The sequence below is a fragment of the Prunus avium genome, chromosome 5 (assembly GCF_965620075.1).
Source record: "Prunus avium chromosome 5, drPruAviu1.hap1.1, whole genome shotgun sequence".
NCBI lineage: Eukaryota > Viridiplantae > Streptophyta > Magnoliopsida > Rosales > Rosaceae > Prunus > Prunus avium.
Genome location: NC_142288.1, coordinates 12,095,697 through 12,118,258, shown reverse-complemented (window position 1 = coordinate 12,118,258; position 22,562 = coordinate 12,095,697). Strand labels below are relative to the sequence as shown.

The 22,562-nt window shown below is 36.2% G+C and overlaps 1 pseudogene; it reads left to right on the top strand.

Moving 5' to 3' along the window:
- LOC148294316 (uncharacterized) overlaps positions 1-22,064 on the top strand; it is a 30,140-nt pseudogene extending 8,076 nt beyond the window's left edge.
- The last annotated feature ends 498 nt before the right edge of the window (positions 22,065-22,562 follow it).

Below are 22,562 nucleotides of genomic sequence, written 5' to 3'. Positions count from 1 at the left end.
AACTAACTCAAGCAGATAAGTTCCCAAGTTCAATTAGATTAACGGATTGATTCTAGCTAATGTATGATTAAGCCATGGTGTGTGGTCATAACCTTGTGTTCCTAATTCCCTAATTTGATCATTTGTTGTCTAACCTAAAATTAAGCATTAGGAACCCATTAAGCATAGAAGAACAATTTAAACAACCAAGCATGTATCTAATCCCTGTTGTCGAATGTCCATACATACTCTTCCTATTCATAGTTCAATTCGAATTAAAGCATGGTGTATACTCTTAATTCAAACCAAGATAGCTAACATGCAAGCCTTAATGGTGATCAATCATTCAAACTAGCATATTAACTTATAAGCATAATGAATAAGAACATGAACCATAATTGAAACTTGGAAACTAATCAAACTTGAGACTAAAGAAAAGAATTTACATAATGAAAAGTAAAGTGGAACTAAGAAAAACTTAAGGAAAATTTCAACACAAAAGATTTCATTACAACAATTGAAAACTAGAAAGAGAAACTAAGAGAATTTGAGGGAGAGAAGGGAAGGGAGCTCTAGAGAAGTGTTTGAGAGCTCCCCCCCTTGGGGTGTGTTTACAAGCTTGGGAAACCTCACTATATATAGGCCTAAGGAAGCTGAAAATCTGAATTAAGTATGGCTAATGCATACAACACTTGTTTTATAAAATCTGAAATGGTTGATGCACTTCACTAATGCATACAACACTTCCATTATAAAATCTGAAATGGTTGATGCACTTCACTAATAAATCCCACCAGCAGCCCTAGCTCATCTTCATGTCACCATGACCAAGCTTCCAACCAGAAATAATAGCTCATCCTGAGGTCAGCATGACCAGCAACTTCAAGGGCTTACGAATTGGGCTTCCCTTAAGCAAATTAAGACTTTAAGCACTCAAACTTGAAGTTCAGAATGTCTTCTTTCCAGCCATATATCATTTGGGCCAATCCAAGGTCGGAGGAGGAAGTTAAGGCCAAAACAAATTGCTAACTCATTTTGCGCGCTGATAAAATCCATCCTGAGCATGGTTCTGTGTTTGCTAGGTAACAGACTCCATATTTATCCAATGGGGCTGAATTTTGGATATGTTATAGTATACACCCATTGGAACAACTTTCATGAAGAATGTGGCCTCATCCGAGCTATGTAGGTTGCTGAAACAAAGCTTGCAATATGACCTACGAAACTGGGCTGGCAGGGGACTGTAGCCAAAATTGAGTTTGTCTTTAAGCTCTTCATCCATTCATCCAAATTAGGCCCTAACATGCATGGATTCCATCATTTACTATCCAAAGCCCTCATTATTACCTAAAACTCAATGAACTGAAAGATAAACACAAAAAGGATTAAAAGCACAAGTTTAACTCAAAAACATAACCAAATCATAAGCTAGAAAGGTACAAAATGATATACAATTATGAACCGATCAAATACCCCCAAACCTAGATTTTGCTAGTCCTCGAGCAAAACAACACAAAACAAAGTTAAAAACAAAACAAGAAGTTAACTAGACCACTTTCGTAGGTAACTCGATTGCATTGAGCGAATGCGACAAGCCTTTAAACCTCTAGGCATCCCTAGTAGGAGGAGTTGTGTCTCCTGAGGGTTTAACAGTTACGATACCCACAAACGTTTTTCTAACTCTACAAAACAAAATGGTTAGAAAACTTATTAGATTTGTTAGTTCTTAAGCAAAACCAAAACAAAAAACAAACATAAAAATAAAAACAAAACACAAAACACAAAAAACAAAAAAAATCAAAATCAAAATAAAAACTCAAAACAATCTTTCCGAACATTTTGTGAAGAGAAATGACTCATGCACATGACTTAAACGTTTTGACAATAAAAGCTCAATTTTAGACATTATTCACAAAGCGGCAAAGTTCAAAACATAATATGCTCAAAGTGTAGTAGTGTGATGGCCAAATGCAACAAATTCCCCAATCTTAGTTTCCACACAATTTCAAAAATCATACCAAGCACAAATGCAACTTCAAATCTCACCAAAGTTGTCCTCTCACAAATGAATCACTCAGAAGAGGGCTACAATGCAACACTCAGTTATAGACATGGGATTAGAGTTAAACCATAAAGGAGTTAACTCAAAATAGGAAGATGAAGAACTTGCATTAATATGATCTCAAGAAGGATGCCAAACACTTAAAAGTAATAAAATGCATGCAATTCAACCACATGACATTTAAGATCAATTTAGGTCTTTAGCATAGGTTGTAATGGGGCCAAGGGTGTAAGGTGAGTAAGAAATGAAGGGTATGGATAAAACAAAGTCCAAGAAACTCAAAATATAAGAGCATAAAACAATTGTTTACAAGACTTCGAATCATCACGATTAGATTTTTTCTTTTACGCGATCAAAACTCTTTATACCTTCATTTACAATGATTCATACTCCTTTCCTTAAACACCAATTTATTTTGAAGGCCCAAAAATGAAACCCAAAAATGAAATTTCATTCAACCACCACTTAATCACAACTTTTCTCTTTTCTTTCACCAATTGAGTGAATTTTTTTTTCTTTTTTTCTTTATGTAATATCCCTTCCCAAACTTAGCATGAAAAACACAACCGGATTAGAGCTCATGAGTTCCTTAGAAAGGTAAATTCTTGTTTTTCGGGCTAAGGCGAGGAAATATAATTGGTAAAATGAAAGAAAAGGTTTACTTGTATGCTCAAAATGGTTAACAATGGAAAATCATGCTTAAGCATGCAAAAGGTTATCTTGAAAGGCACAAACGATCCAAAGAGGGCCTTAATATCACTTCTTAAATGTCATGAAATCAAATTGCATAAGAATGAATGACTTTTAAGTGTTCAACCAAATCAATGAATAATGAGATCAAACAACAACTTTGATGACAAGAAAATAAGAGTATGTGTATAACACTCATGAAATGAAGCACAAGGCTCAAAAGCTCACATTATATGGTTATATAAGTCTAATTTATGCTTGATACAATTCTTTGGGTCATGCAAATCCTTTAATTGGAAAATTATGAAACAAATGGCAAGTGCAAAGAAGGTTTCGAACATACCATGCTAGAACGATGCCAAATTAATTAATTAATGAATTATTTTATATATTTTTTTTTTTATTTTACAAGAAGAATTTACAAGGAACAAAAATAAATAAAATAAATAAATAAATAAATAAAATTCAATTTTCATTTAAGTCATGCAAACATTTATCACAATCTCATCAAATGTGTTCGGAAAGTGACTCAAAACAAAACAAGACTCAAAATATAGAAAAAAAAAGAAAAAAAAAAAGAAAAAAAAAGCAAGAAATATATATATATATATTTTTAATAAGAGAAACTAAATTTACTTGGTAAACTCCAATACCCCCAAACCTAGATATGAACATTGTCCTCAATGTTTAAAAATTAGGAACAAGCAATGTCATAACAAGAAATGAAAGGTACTAAAGTAAATATAAAATCACAAAACACACAAGAATTGAAATAAAATAATTACAAAATAAAAATTACAAACAAAATAAAAAAAATAAAAATAAAAATAAAAATAACGAAACAGTAAAACACTCGAAACAGAAAACAAACAGTCTTACACAAACCAAAACCCAAACGATTGAAAGCCCAACCCAAAAGAAGTTAACAAACTTTGAAACCTAACAACGGTGAAAACCCGAAGCCCACAATGTTATTAATTTATTTTTATTTTTTTATTTATTTTAATTTAATGAAACGTGAATTGGGAGTGCGAAGGCGGGTATTTACGAAACAGAAAAAGTGTGGTCCTTGATGCCTTGGTTCCTGGGAAGTCACGGGGAAAATAGGTGAGGGACGTGTCGGCGTGCAGAGGCCGCTTTCACATCCCCCAAGCTAGAATTATTAGACTCGTAGGAAGGCGCGACGACTTTTTCACTTGAAGGTGGTGAAAGGTGAAAATGCAATTAAAGGGGTTGGGAAACGGGTGCGGCGACATATAGAGATAAGCAGTAAGGGCCGCACAGAACTCATAACCGCAGCGGCTAGGGTTTAGCAGACTAAGTCTATAAAAGGTAAAAAGAAAGGGTAAAAAAACACAAACTCAGAAACACACAAAAGAGAAAAGAAAGAAAGAAGAAAAGAGAGTGAGAAATCAAATGGCCTCTTCCTACCCCTTTTCGTTGGATCTCAACCTAGCTCCACCGACTCAGACACGAGGCCAAGCAGCGGCACCAGTATGGATGCCCTACTTTGCTTCCGCACGGGGGCCTGTGACAGTAACTGACTCAATACTCCTGGACAACGATGTTGCCATTGGAGTGGGCAGAAATCTGGTGACTCCTAAAGATATACGTGTTCTGGGGACAAGAGATGACAACCGGGTCGTGAGCGATGCCCTGGCACTGAGCGTGCAGAGTACGGCAACAGTCGCAAGTTTGGGTCATCGCCTACTTGCGAAGTCCCATGAGGTAGAGGTGCTGAAAGGTCAGTTGGCGGCGGAGCGAAGTATGGTTGAGGAGTGTCAGACTGCTATAAAAAGCTTGAAAAGGGAGAGGTCAAGGATAGTGGAGGTGAATCGACACCAGCTAGAAGTATTGCGGGACGAGAATAGAAACCTATCAAAGATGGTAGAGTTGTACTCTCGCGACATGCGAAAACAGCTGGAAGACCTAGACCGACCGGGTAAACGCAAGCAAGCAGATCGTGAGAGTAGTTACGCTCAAGCTAAGATTGCGATCTTTGGGAGCTCAAGTGGTGAGCCCCAAGAGGCTGTGCATGAAGCCCAGGAAGAGGACAGCCAGAGGGCCAAACTCAAAGCTCCAATGGTCGAGACACCGAGCACTGTGAAGAAATGACTTCTACTGCATTATTGATGTTTTTATTTTAATTTATTTTATTTTTTTGGTTGTTTTTGTCTTTATTTTGTTTTGGAAATAAAAGAGTAAATTTGCAGAAGGAAAAAGAAAACGGAAAAGAAAGCACACTTTCCAAACTTAAATCAAACGAAGACGACAAACGGAAATGGAAGCACAGTTCCCTAACTAAAATAAAATAAAGATGATAGCCGAAAGGGAAAGGCAAAAACACAAAGCTCTAGAAAATGAAAGTAACGGGCAAAACAATAAAACACCAGAAAACACGGAAAAAAGAAAAGTAAAGTGAAAGTAAAGGTGCTCCCCCTTGAAGCGATTAGGTCGAGCATGCCCGGGAAATCCGAAATGGTGTTGGCACCTTCATCAGCATATGTCTATTTAAAGCACGCCTCTACAAGCGGATGATACCCAGCATTTCTTCCTGCAAACTCAAGGAAAAACATCAAAAAAATCCAGAAACAAAAAAATGGCATCCTCATGCACTCACCTTGATGATCTCGACCTTGAGCTGTCCCTTGCACCTCCGAATGCCCAGATAAGGGCTCCTCCAAACCGTGTCTTCCCAAACTCCACATATCATCACGGTACGGCCTCAAACTTTGCTGAGGCAATACCGAACTTTTCTGAGGCACTGCCGAACAGAGCAGTGCTGCTAGGAGGCATGATTAGCAGCAAGCTCACTCCGACAGATCATCTGCATGTGGCACAGAGGTCTGACAAGGCAGCGGTAGAGGAGTCCCACAATTTAACTGTGCTCCACGCGGTCTCCGCTACCAATTTGGGCATGCGCCTACTAGCGAGGACAAGGGAGTGTGCCGCGATGAGCGAGGAAATAGCTTCCTTGAAGGCTATGGTGGCGGACTTGCAGAAGCGGCTCTACTGTGCCAATCAGCACGTGGAAGCACTGCAGAGAAAAAATGAGGACCATGTGGAGCTGCTGCAGATTCTACAAGTGCGAGAAAATAGAGGCAAGCCATGATGATGATGGAGATGAAGAAGATGAAGAAGATGATGATGAAGATGATGATGATGATGTTTTTTTTTTTTTTTTTTTTTTGTTTTGTTTTGTTTTGTTTTGTTTTGTTTTGTTTTTTTTTTTTTTTTATGCAATGTTTGAAATAAAAATGTGTTTTAACACTCAGAAATAAACTAACTAACCATACCACGTAAATAAATAAATAAACTAACATAACAACACAAAAACAGAAACAAAACAAAAACAAAGACTCAACAGAAAAGAAAACAAAGAAAATAAAAAAAAACTTAATTTAAAAACACACAATATACAAGCAACTCACGGATGACCAGTTAAGGGCCTCAGAAAACACAGCCAGGGGATCCGGGAAGGTTGGAGGGGTCACAATGGTCCCGCTTAAAACCCAAACTTCTTAGACACCGAAGGTGTCGCCTAAAGAACTCCTAGACACTGTATTAACGGAAGTGCTCACTGGGGTTACCATAAGTCGGCTCATATGAAAAAAAAAATTTTTTTTTTTTATTTATTTAAAATTTTTAAGATAAGAAACAAAAACAAATTAAGATAAAATGAAACAACAAACCATAAACGAAAATGAACTAAGTACTGTAAACAAATTCAAACAAACAACATAAATTGTTGTACTAAAAGAAACAAACCAAGAAACCAAAGAAAAAAAACAAACAGCACTTTCTATCACCTATTTATCACCATTTGGACAGATTCGTTTCATTGTTTTTCAGCTTCGACCTCTGTTCAGTTTTTAGGCTATAACTTTCCAACCGTAAGTCCAAATTTTACGTTCTTTATATGGTTGGATTCAGCATAGAAAAACAAAGAACTCAGCGCGGACCAAAAGGCAAAAACAACTACGGAAATAAACAGAATTCAAAGAAGAGAAAGGATTGAAATGCTCCCCCTTGAAGCGATTAGGTCGAATGTGATGCACTTGGAGGTCGCGACTTCTCCCATTGCTCCACACTTCCCATTCTTTGAAGTTGCCATCTCTCTCCATTTTTATTGAGCTATTTACATTGCTAAAACAAACACATACAAAAACTTGAAACGGAATTAAAGGATTACGAAATATAAAAAAAAAAAAAATGAAAGGGAAAAATCAACACAAGTCCAATTCCATGCTTCAAAGCAACAAGCACCAATGGGTTGTGTAAGCTGGGACTTAAACCCAGTTCTCTTGCTTGTTGGGCAATTGTCCTTTTCTGTTGGACTACAAACACAACTTGTCCATTAACGTCATTAACTTTAAAACTTGAAATTGTCTAGTTAAGAAAAAAAATAAAGTAGGAAAGCCAAATAGAATCAAACAATGTTACCGATCCCCGGCAACGGCGCCAAAAACTTGTTGCGTAGATACAGCTGCACCAAAATGGATTCAGCTGCATCCTCAACTTGTGATACTCGCAAGTGCACGAGCCGTTCGGTAGTATAGCGTATGTAAGTGCGAGGTCGATCCCACGAGGATTGGTGATTGAATGATTCAATTCATTTTCCCTACACAAAACAGAAATGAAAAAGAAGGGAAATAAATAAAACAAGGAAGAAAGAAAATAACTAACTCAAGCAGATAAGTTCCCAAGTTCAATTAGATTAACGGATTGATTCTAGCTAATGTATGATTAAGCCATGGTGTGTGGTCATAACCTTGTGTTCCTAATTCCCTAATTTGATCATTTGTTGTCTAACCTAAAATTAAGCATTAGGAACCCATTAAGCATAGAAGAACAATTTAAACAACCAAGCATGTATCTAATCCCTGTTGTCGAATGTCCATACATACTCTTCCTATTCATAGTTCAATTCGAATTAAAGCATGGTGTATACTCTTAATTCAAACCAAGATAGCTAACATGCAAGCCTTAATGGTGATCAATCATTCAAACTAGCATATTAACTTATAAGCATAATGAATAAGAACATGAACCATAATTGAAACTTGGAAACTAATCAAACTTGAGACTAAAGAAAAGAATTTACATAATGAAAAGTAAAGTGGAACTAAGAAAAACTTAAGGAAAATTTCAACACAAAAGATTTCATTACAACAATTGAAAACTAGAAAGAGAAACTAAGAGAATTTGAGGGAGAGAAGGGAAGGGAGCTCTAGAGAAGTGTTTGAGAGCTCCCCCCCTTGGGGTGTGTTTACAAGCTTGGGAAACCTCACTATATATAGGCCTAAGGAAGCTGAAAATCTGAATTAAGTATGGCTAATGCATACAACACTTGTTTTATAAAATCTGAAATGGTTGATGCACTTCACTAATGCATACAACACTTCCATTATAAAATCTGAAATGGTTGATGCACTTCACTAATAAATCCCACCAGCAGCCCTAGCTCATCTTCATGTCACCATGACCAAGCTTCCAACCAGAAATAATAGCTCATCCTGAGGTCAGCATGACCAGCAACTTCAAGGGCTTACGAATTGGGCTTCCCTTAAGCAAATTAAGACTTTAAGCACTCAAACTTGAAGTTCAGAATGTCTTCTTTCCAGCCATATATCATTTGGGCCAATCCAAGGTCGGAGGAGGAAGATAAGGCCAAAACAAATTGCTAACTCATTTTGCGCGCTGATAAAATCCATCCTGAGCATGGTTCTGTGTTTGCTAGGTAACAGACTCCATATTTATCCAATGGGGCTGAATTTTGGATATGTTATAGTATACACCCATTGGAACAACTTTCATGAAGAATGTGGCCTCATCCGAGCTATGTAGGTTGCTGAAACAAAGCTTGCAATATGACCTACGAAACTGGGCTGGCAGGGGACTGTAGCCAAAATTGAGTTTGTCTTTAAGCTCTTCATCCATTCATCCAAATTAGGCCCTAACATGCATGGATTCCATCATTTACTATCCAAAGCCCTCATTATTACCTAAAGCTCAATGAACTGAAAGATAAACACAAAAAGGATTAAAAGCACAAGTTTAACTCAAAAACATAACCAAATCATAAGCTAGAAAGGTACAAAATGATATACAATTATGAACCGATCAGAAACCCCGTGTTAACGCACGTCCCCTCGGCCCGGAACTCCAGGCCGTGAGATTTGCGCGGCAGACAAATCAGAGAGTAATTATTACAAGAATGCAAACACCAAAACATAAAAGAACCCAGATATAGCTACCAATTAAGAACCCATAGCTACCAATGAAAATATTTATGGATTTAAGAAGCCGTGCAATATCATTAAATAAAGAGATTAGGGTTTTTGCTTACATGGATATTGAGAGAGAGCTGAGAGAATATAACAAATGCTTGAGAGAGAGCTCGGAGAATATACCCAATGCTTTGAGAGAGAGCGAAAACTTTAAGACGAATTTATGTTGAAGGGAGAGAACGAACTATTTTAGGTTTAAAGGGAAATTATGAAAATTTTAGATCGCGGTCAAAAATTTCAAAGTACCGTGTTTTTCAACGATGACGGTAAATACTTAGTTATAGACGTTTAATACTCACTTACAACATCAGTTTACGTACACAACCAACGTTGTAAACTGAAAATACGTCGACAAATAAAGGGAACGTCATAGTAAATTATTTGTACGTCACCCCTTAATAAACTGACATCTTAAATATTAAATAATTGGGTTTACTCGAATTCAAACGCGCATAATTGACCAAAAACAGCGAGAGAAAACCGGCGTCGTTTCAATAAACCCTACACCCTAAACCCTAAACCCAAAACTTTACAATAATTATAAAAAAAAAATACACAAGTATGAGAAAAAATGAACCAAAAATTGCTACGGACTACTTATAACAATGCCTTCTATAATAGTAGGCTAAAATCTGGATTTCATCATTTTGAATTTATGGCCACCAATGGATCATATAAACCTTAGGATTATGTTATGAAAAGTATAAGGAGTATTGTGCTTTGTCTCTAAATTTTTTTGACTTTTATTATCACTTGTAGTTTTGAAAACTAAAATTACATTTTTCAAGCCTTTATGGGCAAGGTATTGTCTTAATGAGTGCATAGAATTTTTTGGATTTTTTTTAATATATTATGAATATTAGTAATTAAATACAATAAAAAAATATTTGTAAAATTACATTTTTTAAAGCTTTAGGGGAGAGACAATATTTCAATGAGTGCATGGTAGTTGTCAGTTTATTTTTTGGAATTAGTTTTGAATTTATTATGAATATTAGGAATTACGTCCTAAATTATTTTAGACGTCGAAAAGAACACAAAACGATGTTATTACGTTACCACGTCATCTTGTTTTGAATCACCAACGTGGATTATTATGTTACCACGTCATCTTGTTCTATATAACCGATGTGGATTGTATTTACGTGTTTTCTAAAGTTGTTACCGCCGTGGTTTACATATACAACGTCAAATTTTGTAAGATAACCGCCTTTGTATGTCTTTAAGACGTCGATTGGGTTGTACTAACAGATATAGTATATCAGTACAAAAATTTTCCGTATAAGATGAAGTAAATATAAACCGTCGTGTTTATTCCTGTTACATGTCGTTTTTAAGAATTGCCGTCGATGTTATATTTCCTGTTATAATAAGACGAACATTGTATACACATATGAGACATGTAAATCAGAATGAGACGTCGGTTTTTGGGAATTAAATTAAGTTTTTATGAATTACTGTCCCTTGAATTCATTTAAACACATAAATATCCTAAACTAAAAATATTTCAAAAAGTTAATTAATTTTTTTGATGGTTGTTCGATTGATTACAACAAAAATATTTATGTACATTGTTAATATATTAAAATAAACCTAAACATTGTTAATAAATATTTATGTCAATCACTTATCATTCTGTAATTGCTTGTTAACGAATTCTGCCCATTCCAGCCTAACTTCGTCAATATGTTCTTGTTTATACTGAACTCGATCTTTTTTCTTTTCAAATTGCAAAATAAACGAAAAAACCGACATGTTATAAAGATACAAACGACGGTTTTAAAGAAAAAGTTAACGTAGTAAAACAAAGAAATTATATCTTAAATTTTGCCTTCTACCTTCTTCTCAAAAGCTAGGTTGGGATCATGAATTATATCTCTCATGAATCGCATCAGGTAATAGCCACACTCTACACTTGTTGGTTGTTCAAGACTGCCATGTAGAGTTTTCCAAATGGCTGTTTTACGTGATGAATTTTTGTTTACATGAGAGTTAAACATTTTCAATGACCTATTTCAAGAAAACAAAGAGGGTTAATGACAAAACGAAAAATCTAATTAAAAAATAGTAACCTTCGTGGTAAATCAATTAAGATGACGGATGTTTTAAAAAAATGACGTGGTATTTTATTTCAAACAGCGGTATGAAACTACCGTCGTTGTGTAACATTATAACGTCGATAACCAGGAAAAACGTAGTATAACAAAAAATTGAACAGAAAAAATTAAAAGGTTCTTAAATAAAACCCAAACGACGGGGTAGTTCCATTAAGACGACCTTTTCAAGAAAATACTGACGTAATAAATCATTTAAAACGTCGGTAATAAATTACCGTCGTTGTATTTTCATTATAACATCGGTATTATAAAAACCCGTCGTCTAATTCAAATGCAGTAAAGGAAAAAAAATCTTAGATTGGAATAAATCAACTTACGTATTCACTATACTTCTCAGGTCGTCGTCAACAGAGCGGTTTGGCAGTGAATTCATGTAATAGGCAGTCTCCTTAAATGGTCTCACAATTAACAACACCCAATGACCCCTACACATAATGATCCACATAGGTTAAATAGTACAAAGAAAAATATTACAAGGAAAATACTTTAAATAGTTAAGGGGACTAACCCTGGATTATAAGGGACCAACAAAAATTGATCCCCATCTGCTGTTTTCATGTGGTCTGACAGTTGTTTTGTTCGGTAAGATAGAGATCCAGATTGAGCGCTGACTTGTCCAGGGTCGACGAGGCCAACAAGGTTTACCATATTTGCCATTTTTAAATAGTCAAATAGGTACCTAAATATATAAAATTCAATTAAATGAGATTTTAATTTAAAAGAAAGGGAAATGTAAAACAAAATATAGGATTTCTAGAATTACCTCATGTATACTGCAATCACTGTGGCTCCAATCTCAACCATGGAAGCAAACTGTAAAATATCTTCACACAAGATGAAGGTATCATGATCAATGCCAAACACTTCCTCTGGAATGTGAACTTTCACAGTCTCGTTATCAAGCTGCAACTTGGTCTGGACAAATTGGCATAGGGCTAACAGAGGAGGTGGCATGTCTAGCTTTGAGAGATCCTATTACAAGAAATAAATAAAGAAATATAAGTTAGTTTGTATACCAAGTAAAATAAACGACCCTAACTAAACCAAACAAACTGACGTGGTATATAATATAAACAACGGTTTCTAGAACATACTGACGGAGGAAAGGTTATAGACGACGGTAAAGACATAATCGTCGTTGTGTAAATGTTCTAACGTCGCTACACTATAGAAAGGTCGTCTAATTAAAATGCAGTGAATACTTTAATGAAATAGACGACGGTTTATAAAAGAATGAGACGACGGCAAAAAAGATCGTCGTTATTTTCAAGGCATTATAAAATGCAAAACAAGTAAAAGCGTCGGGGTATTTCACTCACAACGACGGTTCTTGGAAGAAACACACGTATTATGGCTTTCAGACGTCGGTAAAGATATACCGTCGTTGGTTTGAAATTGTAATGTACGATATTTAAAAGAGCGACGTCTATTTAAAATTTAAAAAGCAGAAAAAGAAAATATCAAAGATTTTACCGTTTCATCTTGCTGTTTTTCAGCAGTATCAGCATCATACTTTAGATCTTCTCCCCCAAAACTAGGGGTATGACATTAGTGGCTCCATAGCAGCTTGCCTTGTCAGACATTAGATTCTTTGGGCTTTGTTCTTGAGGCGGTAAAGGAATTGGGGTAATTGGGGTTTTGAGCATGTTGGCATTAAAATAAAGAACTAGTTGACGGAATTGTGCCAACATAATTTCCCTCTCTTCTCTGACTGCTTCCAAAACACTTTCCCTTGACCTAGCCTTCATCCTCAATGTCTCTTCTTTGACTGCCTCCATAAGACTTTCCTTCAATTTGTCAGCAAATTTTACTCTCTGCTGTCTCGGCAAATTGAAGAATTGAGTTGAGGAAATGCCAGCTCCAACTCCTCTGACTCTCCCACCATGCTCGGGGGTTCCCAAAACCAGAGTCAAAATATCATTGCTCCTGGAGACAGTCAGAGTGCCCTCGGAGACTTGTTTTGCCAAATCATCCTTAAAGAGAGAGAGAGAGAGAGAGAGAGAGAGAGAGAGAGAGAGAGAGAGCGAGAGAATGTTAGACATTGAACAGAGTGTAAAACAGATAAATAAACCGATGTAATATATCAGTGATAACGACGGTTTTTTAACAAAACGGATGTAGTATTGACTTCACACGTCAGTATTAAAATACCGCCGTTGTGTAACAATTCCAACATCGATGGAAAAAACCCATCGTATATTCAAAAGCTATAACAGATAAATAGAACATAAATCAAAAACCTGTACCGTTGTAGTCTTTCAATTAAGACGACGGACTGTTGAAAAAACTGACGTAGTACATAATTTCAAACGGCGGAATAAAAGTGCCGTCATTGTATACGCATTCTAACGTCTAGATGAGATAAAACCGTCGTAAATTTTAATTAAGAAGTGAAAAAACTTAATAGAAATATGCATTCTTTTCAAGAAATTGTGCACCACAAATTTCAGTGAAATAGACAGAAAGTGGTAGAGTGTGTGCGTGAGTAAACCTAAAAAAAGACGGCCGTCTCAAGAATTTAAGTCATCGTATTAATTCAATCTAGACGTCTAATTCATGAAAAAAACGACGTGCAATTGTCTTTGAAACGGCGGTAAATAGAAACCGTCGTGGTATTTAAGTTATAACGTCGGTTATTTAAACATGTGACGTCTATATGAAAATAAAACACTCTATTTTTCAAATTTAGAACAGAGTTAGTGAGACATATGATTAATTTTGCCTTCTCTGCAACCTTTGGATCAGGGATGTTTCCCGTTTTATCTTCTCTTGCCTTCTTCCATAGCAGAGATCGATCGATTTCTTCACTGGGCATGGTTTCTTCCAATCGGTCCTCCAAACCAACATACCCTTTTCTAGACAACCTATGGTTGTACACGCATTTTTCCCTTCTCTGTTTCTGCCCAGAATGCACAGCCTCAAAATCTGGGGATAACCTTGAAGCTACAAAGGCATCCCATTGCGATTTCTCTATGAACTTATAAAGCTGAGGGGGTTCTTTTAACTTCTCCTTTTCATTTGCGAATGGAAGGATAAACTGCCTAGTTAAGGTATACTTGAAATCCTTCCATTTTTTGGTGGCAGACGACAACACCATCTTCTTGCACCCTTCCCCAATAACATAAGCCATTTGAATAGCTTCCCAAATATGCTCCTTCAGGTCCTTGGGCAATTGAGTCCATTTCTTGTCCACAAGAGGGACTCTGGTGCATGCCAAAACACCAATGTAAGACTGCATCTCAACAACAGCCTTGCCATGTGGTCTGCCCCTTTTATTGAACTCAACCACATACTTAATCTTCTGAATTTTCCTCTTCACAACACGACTCATTGTGTTGATACTGCGAGTCGATTTTGGCTCCTCAACAATATGGCTGTGCTCGGGTCTTCCTCGAAGGTTGAAGAAAATCTCATCCTCTTCGAGGGTGTGCTTTGAACTGATTTGCCTTCATCCATTTGAGCCTTTGAAACTGATTTGGCTTCATCCCTTTGAGCCTTTGACACTTGAGCTTCCTTGCTTCGAGATTTCAAAACCATTTTTAATGAATCTGCAAGAAAAACAACGACGGTTAATTAAACAGATCGACGTAATAATAAATAAAAGACTTCGGAAAAAGGACGGCCGTGATATTAAATTTAGGACGACGATTGTAAAACAACACCGTCGTCGTAAAAAAAATACAATGACGTACCAAGAAAACACCGACGTCTTATTAAACAGTTTGGGTATTAAGACTAAAAACCGACGTGGTTTAAACATTAAAATGTCAAACACAAAAGACAACCGTCGTCTTACTGAGATGTGATACAGGAAAAACGCGAGTTTTTTCTCCCATGAGACGACGGTTTTATCTTGTTTTCGACGTATTACTTGTCACACCATGACGATTATTAACCACCGTCGTGCAGTTTGCATTAGGTCAGATTTAACTACCGTCGTGGTTTGTCGATTCTAACGTCACAAACAAGAGAGAACTGTCGTCTTCAGGTGTCGTGAGAGTAATGGACCAATAAATTTAATCAAACCAGTGAAAGATTTCCTCATTTTGACGGAATCTTGTTTCCATACTCGTTCTTTCAAAACCCTCTTCAAATGAAAGTGAAAAAAAAGAAAAGAGATTGAGAAAAAACCTTTGGCGTGCAAAGAAAGTTTCCTTCCGACGCAACTTTAGTGATTTGGGGACGAAGACGATGATGATGACGATTACGAAGCTGCTTTTGGGAATTGAGAGGGAAACTGAGATATTTTATCGATGAGAGAGAACGTAGAACTTTAGGTTAGGTGACGAAAAAGTTTATATATTTTACCAGAGTTCAATACAACGACGGTTTTATTAAAAACCGCCCTAGTATGTAGTTATAACGACAAACAATAAGTAGAAACCGACGTGGTTATTAAAAAAGCCAAATGACTTTTGGAATTCCGAAACCGACGTGGTTATTTAAATTCTACACGACAAAAGTTTACTTTTGATGACCTGATAGTATATGTTATGACGGCGCTTGTTTATCTAAACCGTCGTTGTATTTCGAAAGTCAACGACCATCCATTTAGGAAACCGACGTGGTTACTTAAATTCAACGAAACTTTGTTTTAGTAGACCGTGGTGGTTAATTAAAAGTCAATGACTTCTTTGGTTTTCCAAAAACGACGTCGTTCTCTAGGCAATACACGACAAAAGTTTACTTTGGTAGAAGTGGTATTACATGTTACCACGTCGTCATTTTATGCATAACTGACGTTGTTGATTTTAAAAGTTGTTGGCCTTAGTTTACGGAAATGACATGGTTATTTATATTTATATGACTCCAATTATTACCCACCGACGTCTATTATTTCAATTTGACGTCGCTACTTGTAATAGAACGGATGTGGATATTGAAGATAATTTGTATAAATATGATTTTTTTCATGCGTTTTTTAACTCTCAGTTTTCAATTAGGGTTCCAACTTCTTCTTGCCCTTGGCTCTATCTCACATCACGATGGTTTGTGTATCTGAAAGACAAATGGTTTATAGTAGACACTTTAGCTTCTTATCCATTTGAAATATGAAGAGTCACTTTAGGGTCTTATACATTTCAGATTTCAAATGGATAGAAGCTAAAGTGTGCACTATAAACCATTTCAACGTCACTTTCATACCTCTTGGGATCTCATTTTAATTTTCATGTGACGACGGTTTTCTATTAAAACCGTCATGATTTTTCTTGGAAGCAATAAAAATAAGAGTTAAGTGGTAGTGTTCTCAGTCCTATATGTTTGATGATTTTCCTTCTGCAAAACCAAGCACTTAATCTCAGTTTCCTTTATTTGTATTTCCTTGTTTCCTTGTTTAGTTGTTTAATTTTGATCTAATTGATTTTTCTTTTCTCTTTAATGAAGGTTTGAAATGTCTTACAGTACTTCAGAAGATATTAAGAAAGATATTAGCAAAGTGTTGGAGCGTAAAAAAAATTAATCTAAAAAAGCAATAAAAATTAAGACGGCGGTTTCCAGAGAAGGCAGATGTATAAATCGAATAAATACGACGGTAATTTGAACTTCAGGACGTGGTAAATAAATATTATATGTCGCTAATTGAACAAACCGACATGGTTATAACTAAATATTATACGTCGTATAAGAAATAGTCGGCAAATTATGACGTGGGAATCTTATTTGGATGTTAATGATGTATGCATTTTGATGCCAAAACGCACACATCATTAACTTTCAAAACATTGTCTTTCTCAAAGTTTGCCGTCATTAGTTCAATTCTGGTTTCTTTTTGGATTTTGTGTATTTAAAATATTGTCTTTCTCACTTTGGTAAGAAAGTATGGGCCCTTTAGAGGTTTGATTATGATCAGGATCCAAAGATCTCAATGGTAAGATTTCATTCCTCTTGGGATCTCATTTTAATTTTCATGTCACGACGGTTTTCTATATAAACCGTCGTGATTTTTCTCAGTTCTTGTCATTTTGGTTATCTACCGTCATAGGCTACCAAAATAAATAAATAAAAACCTTAAAAAGCAATAAAAATTAAGACGGCGGTTTATAGAGAAGACAGACGTATAAATTGAATAAATACGATGGTAATTTTAACGTCAGGACCTGGTAAATAAATATTAGACGTCGCTAATTGAACAAACCGACGTGGTTATTACGTCTTGATATTTTATAAATATGACGTGGATATTCTAATTTAGACGTCGTTATCTACTCTTCTGCTGTCGTTGTTCTCTACTACTCTATACGACAGTAGTGTTATAGGTACCATCGTAGTACACTCCCAAGTAATAAGTCGATAAATATATCTTTCGCGTCATGATACATTGATTTAACACGTCGTTGTTTTGTAATATACCGACGTGGATTCCATAATATTATATGTCACTGACTAAGAACATTTGGTCGTGTTTATGTAGGAGTTAACACGTCAGATTTTTTGTTGAACCGTCATCTTTACTTTCTACGTCGGTGGCTTCATACCTACTGTCGTTGTTTTTCGGTCAGAATTTAACTCTAAAGAAAACCATTTTAATAAGACAACGCTTTTTTATTGGGGTGCGTCATTTTAAAAAAATATTCAAGAGGACCTCCATTTTTTAGGTGTTTAATTTACTTATCCATGACGGTTTTCTGTTACCATCGTCTTTTTAAACACAACGATGGTTTTTTGTTCTACCGTCGTCTTTTTCACTTTTTGTAGTAGTGTCAAGAATGACATAAACGAACAAGATTACTCCACGAAGAACCTGCAATGTAGAAAAAAAACTAAACTAAACTAAACTAAATAGAAAAAATGAGACTACAATTCTAGTATGGTTTCACTACAACCACAAGAACAATTGAGAAACCAAATCAATAGCTCATTAGCTGGATGTTTCTTTTTCTACCAATAACAGCAATTGCTTTTCTTTTTTGTTGTTGTCATATGTGTTCAAAGTCTCTACTCCCAACTGATTTCAAGGAAAACAAACCCAGAATTTGATTCGTCTATCCTCCTAAGAACATTATAATTATAAAGGAATAATTCATCTGTTTCTATTGATTAAATGAGTGTATAGTAGCTCTATATTTGCATAGCTTATTAGAAAATTAGAATAAACAAACTCTACGGAGTGCAGAAAAGTGTAGGATCAAATTTTGATCAAATCAAGAATTGCCCATTAGAACTTATATCAAGAATTCATTATTAGAACCCAAATCAAGAACTACTCATTAAAACCTATATCCAGAATTCATTATTAATTTATTAGAACCCAAATAAAGAATTATCCATTAGAACTCAAATCAAAACTTATCACAGAACCCCCAAATCAATAACCCATGGCTCAAATTATGAAACAACCACACCTAGGAATACCCATACCGATTTCACACAGAAATCTCGCGACGAAGGATCCTCCTCTTCAACTTGGACGTTTGATTCTCTTGCTTCGTGTCTCTTGAGTTTTCTCTTCAACTTGGTTTCTGCTCCAAGTGTGCTTGAGTAGGGCGTCTTTTGGTTTCCAGTGTACATGGGTTTCTAGTGCGTCATTAGAAAAGAAACGGGTTAAAAGATTTGAATCAATCTCAGCCACACGAGATCATTAAAACAGATCCAACGGTTGAGCACCGCATCCCTCAAATAACACTATTTGAGGGATTCCTCAACTATCTATATATAGGGAGCTTTCATTTTAAGACACTATATAGTTTACTAATTTGGAAGATAGGAATACAATTTTACCTAATTAGTATAAAGACCAAAGACCAAAAAGTAACACCTACTTTTACCAAAATAAAATTAAGGCTTAGGGTATACTAGTGATTTACCCCCTGAACTTGTACCTAACTTTTGATTTGCCCCCTATCCCTTTTTTTTTAGAAAATTAAGGATATGAACTTCTTTTTTTCACCAATTTCTCCTCTACCGTCTAAATTCCCAACATTTCATCCAATTTTCAGTTAAACATTTAAAAAAATTATTTTTTTGAAAAAAATTGAAGAAAAAGAGTACCATCCTCCACCCCCATAGACCTTTCCCCCCCACCTCCCGCTTCTGTATTTTTCATCCCTGAACCCAGCCCACCCACCCCCCCTTGTCCTACGGGTTTTCTTCTCCTCCCATTCCCCCATGACCACTACCCTCCACTCCCAAACCCATCCCTCTCTTGGGCTCAAAGTGGCTTTGAGGTGCTTTACCGGAGAATCCCACCTCAAGAAATTGCAGATCGGAGCAACATTTGGAGCTTCTGGGCAGCTACACCTTCTGCGACAAATTACCAGAGAGAGTAGGGTGGCGATGAAAAAGTTATTGAGAATGGGGATGAAAACTTGAACTGCTGCTGTGGCATGAAGTTGAATAAATTCTACCCTCCATGTATTTTAATTAAGCCTTCTTGGGAGGTTTTGGATTACACCCAAAAACAGAGTTTGACTATGGAAGCAGGGGTTGATGCTTAAACTGAAGAAGGTGATCACTCAAAACAAAGCAGATCGGATTTCATAATCAATCAACATGAAGATGAAGAGGCTATTGAAGAAAACAGGGAAGACAATACGATTTTTGATGTTGATGGAGGCTGTTAAAGAAGAGAAGACGAGGCAGAGGAGCATTCTGCTTGTTCTGTATGTGACTATGGCTGCAACGAAATTGTTGCCAATGAAGATGACAAAGTGGACAGGGTTATAGAAGAACAAGAACCCATAGAGAGAGAGAGAGAGAGAGAGAGAGAGAGAGAGAGAGAGAGAGTTTATTTCAATTTTTTTTTTTAACATGCAAATTGACCACTTTGCCCTCATATTTAACGGCAAATTGGATGAAATGTTGAGGATTTAGACTGTAGGGGGAAAATTGGAGGAAAAAAAAGGTTCATATCCTTAATTTTCTATAAAAAAAAAGGATATGGGGCAAATTGAAAGTTAAGTACAAGTTCATGGGGTAAATCACTAGTATACCCTAAACCAAGTGTACATGCCCCATGTGCTTTCAAAGTTGTCTCAAATTACCATCTGTGCTTTGAAACCCTAACCCTCTTCTCCCACTTTCCCCTTCTCACCCAAATTCTAAATAACCCGAATTCTCCAATGTTAATCCATTGAAAAGAAGTGGGGCCCAAACGACGTAACAGAACGTCTTTTATTTTTTATGGAACAAATAATGTGAGACAGCTTTTAAAAGTTCAGGGGGTATTTTGAGGTGTTTCAAAGCACATGTGGTAATCTGAGACAACTTTGAAAGCACAGGGGGCATGTTATAAATAAGCCTAAAAAAAATAAGGTTCAAAAGACTTCCTCAAGTATTTACTTCCAATTTGAAATTCTTGAATATGAACATTGTATTATTGTATTGAGGACACCACCTATATAGTAAATGATAATTTTGTAACATGGTTAAAGCACAAACAGGATCATGACAGAACTGGCTCCACTTTAAAGATCATATTTCGATTTCGCTTTTGATATAGTCAAATTTCAATATTTAGTTTTAAACCAAAACTAACAGCTGTCAAAACGACATCAAAAACCCAAAATTGAACCAAAAACGACATCAACTCAAATTGAATCCTAACCCCTTGGAGCGACCTTTCAACTTCACCTCCAGAAACCACTTCAACTGTTCCACAAAATTCCCCAAAATCTCAAACGATCGTTTGCATCAACGGTGACGACCACCAACGATTGAAGTCGATTCTTCATTTTCTCTTTCGACAGAAAAGGGTAAGGAAATCAACACTCTAATACCTACTGTTCATTCTTCATTCTGCAATGTAGTTTAGGTTTTGGGTTTAGCTTTGGTTTCAAAACCTCTAAAAACCAAAAAAGCACCAGAGAAAGAGAAAGAGACGAAGCTTGCGAGCGGAACTCTATTTTGCATCGCAGAAAACAGAAACTACACGGTTTAGTTTGTAGTTCTTTAGGGTTTAGACTTTCCTGATGTTTCCATTTGGCAATGAGACGGAGTTCGCGAGCGGAACTCTTTTTGGCATCATTCGCAATGAGAGAAGAGAGCATATATCTTTTTTTCTGCATTGTAGAAAACAGAAACTGCAATGTAGTTTCCGTTAATGCAAACTGCATTGCAGTATATTTTATGTTATATTTGGTGTTTTGGATTGCTCCAATTAAATGTCTATTATGTTTGATGGTATGCCCTTTGGATTGCTCCTTTTAAAAGAGGAAGAGCATCAAATATTTCTGTTTTCTACATTGCATTAATGGAAAATGCAATGCAGTTTCCGTTAATGCAATGCAATGAACTACAAACTACATTGCATTAATGGAAACTGCATGGCAATTTCTACTTCTTCCTTGTAGTTTATCTCTACTTGTCCTAATAGTATTTTCATCCCTTCTTATTTCAGACCACAAAAGAATAAAGCTCAAAACCAACGAAAGCCAAGAATCAAAACGATGGGTCAAAAGAGAAAATCAAAGCCAACCTATGATCGGAAAGCAAAGCACCCGGACTATGTCCAGTTTCGGTGCAACATCAATGCTTTCAACAACATCATGATAGACATTAAAGACAATCTCAATGAAAGGCAGAAGAAGCTGCTCAAGAAAACCCCCTTCTGGAACTTGATTGAGCTGTTTTACAACCAGAGAATTGACCTGAATAACATGAGTAAGTCGAACCTCAACTTAGTACAGCTACTCAAGAAGTTTGATCCAGATAAAAAGTCCTTCAAATTCGGCACCAAATCATTCCAGATCACAAGCAAAACAATGACTAAGATTCTAGGACTGCCAAATGGATATCAAACTTGGCAATGATAGATACATTTCTACCTTCATAACAAGGCACTTTGGAGAAAAGTCAAAACCATCAAAAAAACATGGTAGAACAAGAATTACAAAAGACAATTGCCTTGGCAAACCAACCAAAGAAAGAAAAGGCCAAGACAGAGAAAAAGAAGAAAACGAACAGAGGAAAAGCAAAAAAAGATGCTGAAGAAGAAGAAGAAGATGAATAAGGGGAAGACAAAGAGAAAAAGGAGGTTGTTGACAAGGAGGTGGTTAGCCTAATTTTGATTCTGCTCTGCATGACATTCCTCTTTGCCAACTCTTCATCCACTTTGCACTGGAAAATAGTTGAGCACTGTGTGAATCTAGACACACTTTCAAGCTATTCGTGGGCAAGAGCTGTTTCAGCCTACATGAATGAATCCTTGATCACAAAAGCAAAAGCAAAGAGGGGAGGAGAAGCCTCTATAGGAGCTGTTTTGGGTTGCACTATGCTAATATTGGTAAGTAAACAGTGGCTCATGCAATGCATTTTGAGTTTTTGGCAATGTAGTTTCCGTTCATTGCAATGCAAAAACAGAAACTGCAATGCAGTTTTTGTTTTATGCAATGCAGTTTCCAACCTAATTTCTTATATATCTTGTTTTCGAAGTGTGCAGTTTCTACTGTGTGAGAGGACAAACATCATACAACCAATCCTTGGCAA